The sequence below is a fragment of the Lycorma delicatula genome, chromosome 1, assembly GCF_047948215.1.
Source record: "Lycorma delicatula isolate Av1 chromosome 1, ASM4794821v1, whole genome shotgun sequence".
NCBI lineage: Eukaryota > Metazoa > Arthropoda > Insecta > Hemiptera > Fulgoridae > Lycorma > Lycorma delicatula.
In genome coordinates, this window is record NC_134455.1 from 175283829 (window position 1) to 175297267 (window position 13439).

At 39.3% G+C, this 13439-nt stretch overlaps 1 protein-coding gene across 1 annotated transcript in view; it reads left to right on the forward strand.

Annotated features, from left to right (window-relative positions):
* The window catches only part of LOC142325579 (type-1 angiotensin II receptor-associated protein), a 100315-nt gene that overhangs the window by 19438 nt on the left and 67438 nt on the right, over positions 1-13439 (forward strand). The gene's annotated exons all lie outside the window — the stretch shown is intronic.

Consider the following 13439-nt stretch of genomic DNA (forward strand, 5'->3'; position numbering starts at 1 on the left):
TTCTTTTTTCCTTACTTCCATCAGACTCTGTGCTCTCTTCATCTAATGTCACAAGTTCTGGAGGCTTTGGTATGGGCAGTTCTTCGCAGTATGGAACTGATCTCATTGCAGATTCCAAGTTAGGGTACACCATTGTATGCTTTGATTTTGAAGTAATTCCTTTAATGGTTGTTAAGCAGAAATAACAGTCAGAAGAGTGATCTTTGGGTTTCCTTCAAATCATAGGGATAGCAAATGGCATTTGGCGTGTGTCATTTTTCATGCAATGAGAAGCCTAGAACATGATAAACAACAGATGTGTGAGGCCCAGGCCCTTGTTTGTCCCCAACTTTACACCCAAAATAAAGTTCATAACAGTTTTTTATTAATAGAGTTTCACCTTTGAGACTTGAGCGACACTTCACCACATACCTGTAAAAAATTGTTAGTATGATTTAAACAAATTCTAGGCATTTTGTAATTAATGAATAATTAAAAGAAATAAAACTGTAAATATGTAATGCATAATAATTCAGACACACAAAGCACTCACAATGACGTGTTTACTGGTTCATTACTATCCCACAACTGGCATTGTTCTAATGAATGTGTGCTTAACTAGATCACGTTTGTACATGTCTATACATGTCTGAATCTGCACAACAGTAGCAATGCTACACTTTGAATTAGCTCACTTGATTCCTTCATATTTACAATGCTCTAGTGCTCTAGGAGCTTTAACTTGACAATGGACAAATGGATGAAAAAATATTTAAATATAAAAAACTGTGGGTGAGGGAGAAATTCTGAATACATATTTGAAATCAAAATAAAAACCTGCTTTAAGTACACCTTTTGGTACTCATGAGACAAAAATCATGTTGACCAGTGTAATTGACGAATTTTGATAGGAAGGAGGATGACATTATGCAATTAATTGCTCAGCTTCCCCCACCCATACTAGTAATTGGTTAACTGGCATTTCTATCCCCACCACCCCATTCGGTCGCCCTAGAGCATAGACCAAATGTCAGTGCCAAGAAACTACTACTGTGCCTCTAAAACGGTTTAGCGACCTAATTCCTAAAAGCTCCTAGTGAGCTACCTATCAGCGTGAGCAAATTAAGCAGGGTGCTATACACCACCCGCTTACGTGTCCCAGCCGCTCACTTGTCAATACTAAAACTAAATCGGGGAGGCACACCCCTTGTTACTAATAAAACAAAAGAAAGTTATAAAAATAAAAGACAGCAATTTTGGCTGTCACACCTCGATCGCTGATTGCCAGTTAGTACCTGTCCACCATTTAAAGCACTTGGAGCTTATATCTGGCTGGTGGCCAGCCATTATCTAAGGAAAGACTTCCCACAGTGGCGCCATAGGAATCAATATAACCAAAATAAATTTACATTATATCTAGCGATGACGGTTGAACATCGCAACCTCATCGAGGAACTCCCACACGGTCCGACAATGCGGCTCTCGCTACATTGACTCGCCGTTTGTGAGCGGCCAAGTTTCCCCCTGACCTCTAAGTTCCAGGGTGACTCGGTCTCTGGCCCCCCCAAGAGCGGGGCAATCTAACATCATATGCTCATTCGACTGGACCTCCCCACAGACACACAACTCATCAGCCGCCAGGCGGAGCCGAAACAGATATTGCTTTAAATCCACATGGTTGGTGAGCACCTGGGCACCCGCTGCCCTTAAAAATGAACTCGAGGCATACCTTCCCCAAATCCTGCATAAACATATACAAGGATCTTCCCTTAGTCGTGGTGTGCCATTCAAGCTGTCATGTTTCCATCGCGAGTCTCCATAGCCTCTTCCGCAGACGGGAGATGGGCAACTGAACGAAATTTAGCTTCGGTGCATTGTGATCACCGTTCCACTCCAGTTCTGGCCCGGCTCGAAACCGCATCACAAATGCCTCGGCCTCCCGACCTCTTCGCAACTTCCACATGGCTGCCCGAACTTTCACCACTAAATCGATTCGGAGAGCCTTTACCAATACTGTAGTAGCCTCGTAGGAGGTTGTTTTAAGAACGCCTGTGCATACCAAGGCTCTGCGCTGGGCACTCCTTAAATTTTGAAGCAGTGCACTATTTCTATCCAACCATGCGCCCAAATTGGCGCCGCGTATGCGATCATACTCTCGAAGACGTCTCGGTACACCAAGTACATTTGACGGCCCGACAACCCGTAGTCCTTTCGAGCAATCCTTCTAAGTTTGTGCATCACTGAGACAGCGTCCGCCCCAACTTGCCTAATAATGGGTTACTAAACCCATTGAAGTTACTAAACCCTAATAATGGGTTGCCTAATGGGTTACTAAAAAGCAACTTCTCATCAAACAAAACACCTAGGTACTTATGAACCCTTACTCGGCTGATTGCACAGCCTTTGTACTTAATGTGGGGGTTACGACTGCATGATAATTTGTGCATCCTTGAGAAGCATAAACTTCGTCTTGGGCACAGAAATTTCTAAATTTTGCATGTCCATCCAGCCCTCGGCGGTTGACAAATCCGCCAGCGCTCAACTTTACAGTTGCGGTCGTGAATTACCACGAACTAAACGGAGACAGTCATCGGCGAAAGCCTGAGTCGTGACCCCTTCTGGGAATGTCAATCCCAGAAATCCGTTAAAAACCAGGTTCCACAGCAGAGGACCGAGAACAGAACCCTGCGGGCTTCCCCTGGTGACGGACTTTTCCACAACTAGATGCGCATTTTTAAACAGAGCCGAGCGATTAGACAAATAGTCTCTTACTACGGCCTGCAAGGCTTCGGGAACATTGCGGCGTTCCAATTCATAGAGGACAGAACTCCAACACAAGGAAGGAAATGCTGCCTCTATGTCAATAAAAATTGCCAAAACGTATTTGCAATCGGCGCTTTCCACCTCGGCAAGAGCATTTAAGATGCAATCCGGTGCCAACCCCTTTCATGAAACCATATTGGCCTCGATTTAGAAAACAATTCATATCGATGTTTTCCCAGAGCCGTTCCACAACCAGCCTTTCTAGCAGCTTGCCGAGAACCGGCAAGAGGCTGATGGGTTGATAACTACTCACCTCAGCAGGATTCTTTCCAGATTTTAAGAGCACCCTCACCAAAGCCACCTTCCAGCAAGCCGGAAAGCAACCCCAGCTTAGGCACCCCGAGAATAGTCTGCCAAGCGGCTCTCTTATGACAGGCAGCAGATGGTAAAATATATCCGGGTCAAGTTGGTCAATCCCCGGTTCCTTCTTCAATGCCATGCGAGAAACCACTCGGTCTATATCTTCGGGTTCCATGGTCCGTACGCCAGGGAATGGTGTTTCACCCGCCCTAACGCCGATTTCCGCTTCACCCTCCGGAGCATCTGGAAACAGAGTACCCAGGAGCACCTGGTAAGGCGCAGGCGTTCAAATTGATGGAAACCGTCCTCGAGGGCTTCCCGCCGTTCAGGCGTCGCCATAAGCTGTGTTTTTTACAGCTTTAGCCCGAGCAATCTCGTACGCCTTGCACTGCCTAGCCTCGACCCGGTGTCCAGCATTGCTGCCTTTTACCAAGGCACAGGCGGCGCACTTGGCAGGCGACGATCTGGCAGGACAATTGGTCGCCCTGTGCCCCGAAGCGGCACAGTGGCCACACATCTTTGTCTGCGCTCGGCATCAGAGAGCGGTGTGCCCAAAGCCCTGACACTAGTAGCATCGGGCTACCTCGATATGGTCAACTACCCTACCGTCCACCCGAAAAACAGCCTTCCACCGGCCACTAAGACCTGTCGGATCTTTGGCGAGGTCTCGAGAATCCAGTGACTCTTCGGGGATTCCTTCCTCCTCAGCTGCCGAACCACCTTGGCTTCCCTAAGGAAGTCCTCGACCGCCATATGCAACACTGGCTTTTGGCCTTGGATCGCTTTGAGGATTTCAGGCTCCTCTACCCTTGTTGCCCTTGGCATATCATAAATCAATATCTGCGGCCTCCGCTCGGCCAGCAGCTGAGCCTTCAGGCCGTCCTTGGCAAGAACTTCTGCCTCCAGCAGTTGTTTAGCCTGCCGCTCATTTACTACCTCCACGACTACTCCATGATCCCTTGTTTTAGTGACCCGGGAGACTTGGAACTTTTCTCTCCTCGGGTCTAGGATCTTGTTTAGGGTTAGCTCCGTCATAGCTGACAAAGCCTCCTGACCAGGTTTTATCGGAACCACCTTTACGATGGCCCGCTTAATTTTAACTGCCGGCGCCTGGGCTGGAGGCGGCGGACCTACCCACTTAGGCGCAGGCGCAACCGTTACAGAGGCGAAGGAGACAAGCTTTTTGACATTCTCCTCCACCCTATTAATTGACGTTTGGAGATCGCTCAAGGCCTCACCCGTTACCGCTTGAAGCCCCGGACTCCCTTCATCACCTGGTCGACCTTGCCGGACAGTCGACTAATGACTGAGTCCAGAGCAAGGTTCGCTCCCTGGAGACCTTCGCACTTAATTGCCAGTTCCAAGGCCAACAACGCACACTCGCTCTAATACGAGTCCACCAATTGGCGTAACTCTAGAGCGACCCTGGATTCCTTTTTAGAGGAGATCTTGGACCATTCGGCTCGCATCTCCTCAATCCGTCCCAAACTTCCAGCCCCAGAGGTAACCTGGTTCTCAATATGCTTCCCCTCAGGAACCTTAGACCAAGGAACGGACTTAGCGTTACCACTTTCTGCCTTCCCCGACTTCGTTGAAAGGCATCCTTTGGACTTGGCGCCCCCCCTCCCCACAGTACCATGCCCTTGCTGAGCGGATCCAGCTTTCGCCTTTACCGCACAGCTCGAAGCAGAGGTGTCCCGCAGGTTTTCCTGCAATGCCGCTTCGCTCGGGCGCTCCACTACTCGAGGTGCCTCCGAGACTTCCTTTGCGGAAGACCGGGGCCGCGGCGGCGACCTGCCGAGTGGCCTACGTGGCATGAAGAGGTCACCGGAAACCAGGTCCTTGGCCAATCCGACCAAGTCCTCCAAACAACCTCCTCCGGGTTGCTCCATCGCTAGACGAGCTATTTATAATACACCAGCTGTGTCGCCAGGTACTACAACTACAGCTTGTATGAATCTAACACCTGACACAAGACAAGGCGAGCGTCCAACTAAATCTTCCTCGAACGGACCGTCTGTTCCGCAGTCCACTCGAGCAGTCAAAAACTAAAAGCTCCTAGGACCACCGGCTAGGTCGGAGCGAAAATCGCTTCTCTAACCTGCCAGAGGATCGGAATAAATTCAGGCCTCACCAGCTACGAAAAACAAAGAACGTCCTTAATTAGCCGACAGCAGCACTAATGCAACACTTTACGTTACCGCTTTGTAAAAACGCCGCAGTAACGCAGGTTGACTGACAGCCACTGATCGTTGTCAGCCCCGATGACGTGAACGTAGGCACGCTGTACTTGTAGAATCAGATTTATCGCTACCGGTAGCAAAACACAAGTTTTATAGCACGGGGCCAGAGGCCGAGAAGCGATCCCCATACTAGTAATAGGTCACTTCATTTCACACAACCCTATTTGGGTTGTGTACACAGAGTCTGCTGTACAAAGATTTGGCGTCATGGAGAGGATGATTCAAATCGAATTGTAAAATCTTATCAACCACTCACCTGATACCGACTCTGTCTTAACATATTGCTCAGTAGATTTCTTAAGTTTCTCGGGTGACTGTGTATACCAAATACTCACTTCTTCTGTCATGACACCTATGTTTATGATGGCTCTCACCTTCCTGTGAGATATCAGCTTGATGACCAACTACTCCTCACCATTCTCCATCACAGTCCCTTCTTCATGGAAACCTTGATGGTGATGTCCAACTTTATTTTGCTGTGGAACCGAAGTGCCTCCTTGAGTAGGGTGATGTAGAACGATCCTCTTTATCGCCTGGATGGCGATGAGTGGGTTTACTTCATCCGATTTTCAACAGAGATTAAATATCTTATTGTTGATGACTCATACTACAGTCAGTGAATATATTACTTCTAATTTGTTTTTTCTTAAATTTAAAAGATCTTTCCATTATTCAAAATAATATATTTTATTTTGAGTAATGTAACAAGCAGTCTTAAAGATCCAGTTCACAGAGAAACTCAAAGAATACTTTAAAAAGTCATGTAAATAACCATATGCATATTAACTGCAACCAAATAACGATTTGGTTTTCTTTTATTCTACTATCTGAATCCAAGGAAACATTTACAAATTCGAGTTACAATTAGCGTAAGTTTTTAGCACGTACCGTCAAACGTAGCATGTTTTAGTGCTTTAGGTTTAATCTAACTGCACTTAATCAGTAGTCTTACCTTTCAACAGAGAACTATTTTCGTTAAAGGGGCAAACCTAGAGGAAAAAATTGCATTACGTTATTATTTGTCTCCCGGGATGAAACATGATGCTGTATATATGATATCTTTGTATTTTGTTCGTTATTTTAATAGCAATATTTTAATGTGACACAGTAAACTCCTTTCCACAAAATCGCGCAGGTTAATACTACTACATAATTACTGCAATGAACAAGAGAATCAAGTATTGCATTCATATAAACAGGACATTCATACCAAGGCATAACTATAGCATTCAAACTTTTCACGTAATACGAAAATCATTGTCTCTACAACTTGAACAATATGAAATTTGCAATGACAAAATCTGACAAACTAAACAAACGCAACATAGAGCAAATAAATTGCTCGATTGCATATTTAATGATTCCCTAACCTTTTTAATCCTGCGCCATTAACAACAGAGCCTGTTAATTAACTCCAATGTTTTCACTCCACTTATTTTCATTAGTCATAATTTTAGGTGAAGACCACCTTCTCTTTTTCCTGTTTAGCCTCCGGTAACTACCGTTTAGATAATTCTTCAGAGGATGAATGAGGATGATATGTATGAGTGTAAATGAAGTGTAGTCTTGTACATTCTCAGTTCGACCATTCCTGAGATGTGTGGTTAATTGAAACCCAACCACCAAAGAACACCGGTATCCACGATCTAGTATTCAAAATCCGTGAAAATAACTGGCTTTACTAGGACTTGAACGCTGTAACTCTCGGCTTTCCAAATCAGCTGATTTGGGAAGACGCGTTAACCACTAGACCAACCCGGTGGGTTAGGTGAAGACCACCTGGTCACACAATATAATTTTTTTTATATCTGTAATTATCAAATTATTCAGTAAAGAAAATAAAAGTTACTTACTGGTGTTAGTCGCTACTAATCCTTGCGTCACGAAACAATGAAGCAAATAAAAAATATGACTTCAGCTAGTATGAGATATCTCAGTAGTTCAGGCTGAATCATTCTGTCACTCTCACGTGCAAGTATAATTATTGTTTTATGCGCATAGTAATCAATTATAAGCTATCACTTGTCTGGCTCCGTAGCATGCCGATGGTAATCAATAAAAAATTTTTGTTGAGTCTTTGTTGATGTTTAATAACGATAACATCATTTGTAATACTTCATACCATTATTCAGTACAAAGAAAGAAAATATTTCACTTTGTTATCGTGTTACTCCATAAGGTAGATACAGTTTTAAGTTAATTTTTATAACATTTTTATTCAGTGGTATTTTCATTAATTTTAATTTAGTTCTTGTGCCAATCGGATTTTAACAAAGAGTGATTCTGTCGTGAGACATAAACTGGGAAACCCCTTGAGATCAGCAACGTGTATATATAAGCTAAAAACAAGATAACTCTGAAACTGCAATCAAAGACATGCTCGGAAGACAAGTAGTAAAAGGAGTTAGCAATAATTTATGCCTTTGATACTAGATCAATTTTTAATATAATAAAAAAACACAAAATTGGTGGTAAACATGTTAGCCTAAAAAAGACTCGAAAGCGTGTGAAAATGATTGAAAAGTTTAGCGATTTTACTAAAACAACTATCAGAATAAAAGTTCGTTTTATTTCTGTAACGATCTTCCTAACTTGAACAAAATATTAAATGCCGTGAATGCCGATTCTACACTGCCGAATCTTTCTAGAAATTAAATCGTGTTTTAAAATCAAATGAATTTTTGTTTCATGTCCAGAAAAAATAATTATTTATTGACTGAACGAGAAGATATTATTTCATGACGTAGGAAATATTTAAGAGAAATTAAGGATTTCGTAAAAAAGGTAAGAAAATGTATTATCTAGATGAAGTTTGTGTTAATTCAGGACTTGTACGGGAAAAAGTATCTTTATCCACAATGGGTGGATAAAGATACAATTAGCGCAAAAGACGCCTTTTTTGAAAGGTTTATTAACTGAGTGTAAACCTTGGCTGGAAAAGATAAAAGATTACTAGTAACGTACGTAGGAAATGAAAATCGGGTTTTGAACGGTGGTTTATGGGTATTTGATCTTCCCAAGAGTATCACGATGAAATGAATGTGACAATTTTACGTAGTGGTGTAAAAAATTGTTGCTGATGGATCCGTCATAGTAATGGATAATGCTCCGTACCATTGCATGAAAACTAAAAAAATTCAAAACTCTTTGATCAAAAATCGGAAATTGCCGAATGGTTAAAATCAAAGAAAATAGCGAACACTGAAGACATGTTAAAAATAGAATTTATAAAATAAATAAAATCAGTTAAACAAAAATATATCCATTATAAAGTTGATAAAATAGCAAAATTAAAACTTTGTGTTGTGTTACGTCTTCTTCCATACCACTGCAATTTAAACCGGATAGAACTGATGTAGACACAAGTCAAAGGCTACATTGGGAGTAATGTATACCACTTAACATTTAACTTAAGTGTGTAAAAAATTTATTGATAGAAAGTGTTAATTGAGTACATGAAAAAATGTATTCAACATGTAACTAAAGAAGAAAAAAGCATGGGAAGCGGACAGTTTGTGTGAAAATATTATTGAAGATGTGATAAATTTGGAAAACGATAACAGTTCAACAGACAGCAGCTTATCGGGTACTGAAGAAATACATTTAGGTAACAAATAGTTTTTTCTGTTTTACTTGATGAAATTTTAATATACCGGTAACGTTCTTTGTTAGAATTTCTAGTTTTAAGATAAATATATTATTTTATCACAGTTTTCTAATTTTTGTATTGCAAGTTATTTTTACTTCATTATTAAGTTAAAAGTAAAGAAAAATGTTTTTTTTTATCGGATGGACTGCACTAAATTAAATTAAAATCATCATACTATTATGTTTTGGTTTGCTGCACGCTTTCGTGAAACAAATTGTGAGTAGTTTTAACAATTGGTCAAAATGAGGTGAATAAAAAGGTACTAAAACTTCAAAGTATTAACTAATCCAGTTTAAAATCACCCTACTCTCTCTATATTTTCTGTTTAGCCTCCGGAACCACCGTAATGAATTATTTCAGAGGATGAATGAGGATGATATGTGTGAATGCAAATGAAGTGTACTCTTGTACAGTCTCAGAACGACCATTCTTGAGAAGTGTGGTTAATTGAAAGCCAACCACCAAAGAACACCAGTATCCACGATCTAGTATACAAATTCGTGTAAAATTATCCGTGAAAACGTATAACAAAGTAACAACTATAGTTAATAACTACTGAGTTTGCTTTTTACCAAGTTGTTACTACATTTTCGACTGAAACATTCTGACATGTTCCTTTCTTTGCTACATGATATGAAATAATCGTTATTAGTTCCTTGCACGAAGTAAAGGAAGTATTGTGATCGCGAAAAATTTAGGTTTTCCAATTTGAACGGAAATACCCATTTTGACCATCCCTGAATCCATTATGACTAGTTTCGGTGTGATGTATAGACGTAGGTTTGTATCTTTCATAACTTAAAAAGATTAGCCGTAAGATGTTGAAATTTTGGATTTAGAACTGTTGTACCATCTAGTTGTGCACCTCCCCTTTTGATTGTAATCGACTGAACCAAAAGTTTCCAAAAAAGCCCAAAATCCAAAAACATTTGGATTTTGGACTTTTTCTTCCGTAATAAGCGCCCTCATTGAGAGCTTTTCAACGATATATCATAAATAGGACTTATGTTCATTGGTTCCAGAGATATAGCCAAATGAAATTTTAATTAATGAAATATTTGGATCTTATAAGGAGAAGGCACATCGGTTCGAATCAGACTTCATCTCCTTTTTTTAACTTTTTTTTTTTTAATTGAAATATACTGATTTATCAATAATTATTAATCTCTGATTGTAAAACAATTTTACAATAAATAATAATTCAATAATAACAATAAAAAATAAATAAAAAAAATATCAGAAACTATTAATGAAATAAAATTTTATCTACTTTTCATTTTTTTAAATGTGTATATGTAATTTAATAGGCGTACAAAGAAGTCATGTGGTGTCCACATCAGATTTTTTCACATCACATTTCCAGTGGTCATCTTTCAGTAAAGAAGTGTCGCAACTTTATATTTTACAACTATTTGAAAATGACGTCTTCTTCAGACGAAGAGATAGTAGACAAAAAGGTTAGATAGGGATTTGTTTGTAAAATTACTACCCGAAAATAAAATATTATTTGAAAAGTCTAAGTTACAGGGGAGTGATATTCAAAGAAACAAGCCTTTTCCTTTCTTTTTCTTGTTTAGCCTCCGGGAATTACCGTTCAGGTATTACTTCAGAGGATGAATGGGTTGATATGTATGAATATAAATGAAGTATAATCTTGTACAGTCTCAGTTCGACCATTCCTGAGATGTGTGGTTAATTGAAACCCAACCACCAAAGAACACGGGGTCCACGATCTAGTATTCAAATCCGTATAAAAATAACTGCCTTCACTAGGACTTCAACGCTGGAACTCTTGACTTCCAAATCAGCTGATTTGGGAAGACGCATTCACCACTAGATCAGCCCGGTGGGTTAAAAGAAACAAGCCTGGGTAATAATCACGGATTTGTACTTAAATGCATTTAGTAAGCCGGTAACAACTAATATGAAATCTGCCGTAGAAAAGAAAATAGATATTAAAGCAACAAGAAATAAAAAATAAATAAATTGAAACCGTTGGAAACTGCACTTCTAGAATTAATAAGTAATGAAAATGAAAATCCGGTGTTGAACACGAAAGTCCCGGTAAGTTTATCAGCCGAAATACAGAACATAATAGACGATTCTACAAAGTGCTCAATCCAAATATGTTGAAAGAAAAGATAGTTCAGAAATAACAGATTCAGAACCAAACACGTCAAATGGGCAAATACAGAAAATCAGAAAAAGGTTAAAAAAAGGTCTGCGTTACGAAAACGAAGAAACTAAAGATATGTCTTTGGCACAATCCCAATGAATTGTAATCTTGGAGCAAATGGAGTTAAATAAATTGTGAATCGAAAAAGAAAACGCTGCAAGTTGAAAATTTTTTTAAAATGTTTGTGATAAATCAGTCCAAATAAATGTTGAATTTGACAAATTGAATAATTACTTAATATTTCACAATCTGTAATAGATATATTTATAATCCTACCTTTTCCTAAATATTAAATAATAAAATAAAAAGTAAAAAAATTGAAAAATTACAAAAAATTATCAAGGAGTGATATTTATGTGTGTCTGACAGTGTGTGAGAACATGCATGCGCAGGGATTCTCATTCGCGCGCGCATTTGCGATGTAACTACCCTAGTACTGTACATCAAAAATAATTTTTTTTTTTTTTTTTGAGAAGGGTCATTTTAATTTTATTTCGTATTGTTGCTATATAAAAGAAAATCATTACCAATATTAAATTTACTGCACTAACTTTCAAAACATATATTTTTCATAAACATTAAGCAACTCCATCAAGCTGTTGCGTCTCTCTTTCCTTGTTTACTAACTCAAGGTGTTGCCATTTAAGTGCTTCGTAATGTTGTGTAAACAGCGTAAGACACGTTCTTGGGACTTTAACGTGAACAATTTTTACACAATTATCCAAAACCGGTAAACGTTTTTTTCCACTGACATAACTCTTTCAATGATGTCCCACTCTTTGCAGTGTGTTAAAATAAAATTTCATTGTGATCTATCCTCAGAAGCTGTATATGGTGTTATTATAGAGAAATACCACACCCTGAGTCTCCCAATAAACTCCATCTTGTCAAGAAATTATATCTCTAACAAAGCGTCGTCTTTGTTTGATCCTCGCATCATGGACACTCCCAGGTCATTCAGCATTTATACTAGCAAACCTTTCTCCAGCATTACAAGTTGCTTGTATATTATTTGATGTTTGTTCTTTCTTGTTAATGGTACTCATCCCCAAATATTAACGGGTTCCTTATCTTTAAGTGAGTGCAATCTACGACCCTTATTATTCTTGACAGTTAAAAAACACAAAAGCTTTGCCTCATTAATTTTTCTTGCAGTAAAAGAGAAAAGGATCCATTACAAAGTTCGTTGCCCTGCTGACACTGGTACGATGAACACCGACAACGAGGCCCACTTTGGAATTCAGGGTCACCTGTGAGAATAACTATTTTGCTGTCCGAGAGAAAGATCACCACCACGTGTTTCATTTTTTATGGTAATAATTTAGTGGCCTTTTCTGTTTCCCCCACAATGTTTTTTTTTTTTTTTGTGTGTGTTTCGTATTAGTAATTGATCACGTATAAACTGTAATGTACTATAGGTTAGCGAGCGTAGGTTATGTTTGATTAGATTATGTTGATTCGGTGTAATGAAGAATCGAACGTATATCAACATAACCTAACCAAACATAACCTGTCTTCCTTTTTCTGTTTAGCCTCCGGGCCAGAACCACTGTAAAGTATTACTTCAGAGGATGATTTAGGATTATATGTGTTAATGAAGTGTAGTTGTGTACAGCCTCAGGTCGACCATTCCTTAGATGTATGGTTAACTGAAACCCAACCACCAAAGAACACGGGTATCCACACTCTAGTAGTATTCAAATCTGTATAAAGGTAATTATATTAGGATTTGAACCTCAGAACTCTCGCTATTCTTGTCTAATTAACGTTAAATATACAAATTATATACAACTTATTAATAACAATAACTTATCACGGTACAAAAAGAAGTGCGGTACTAATAGAAAAATGTTAGATTCTTATCTGTGTGAGTTAAAACCACTGTGGGGGAGAAACAGGAAAATCCTAATTCAGTTGTTAAAAAATCGATGTTCTCATTTCTAAAACGCAATAACTCCTTATCTACTTTCCTCAGTTCAACGTACACTTTCCTGTTAAGTATATTAGAAAATATCGTAATGGCGAATGTATTAATGAAAAAACAAGCATGCCGGTAATTCTGAGCAATTATAACCCCAACCTCAATTTTTCCCATATTGCAGTATGTTATATTAGAGGTCAACATGAAGACGAAACAAGAGAAAAAATTTGCCGAAACGTTCGTAGATAACGTGAATGAGCAGTTGAAGATAACGAAAGGGCAATTTCCATGTTCGGTTATGAGATAACCAAATAAATATATATATAAATTATGTAATAAATAAATCTA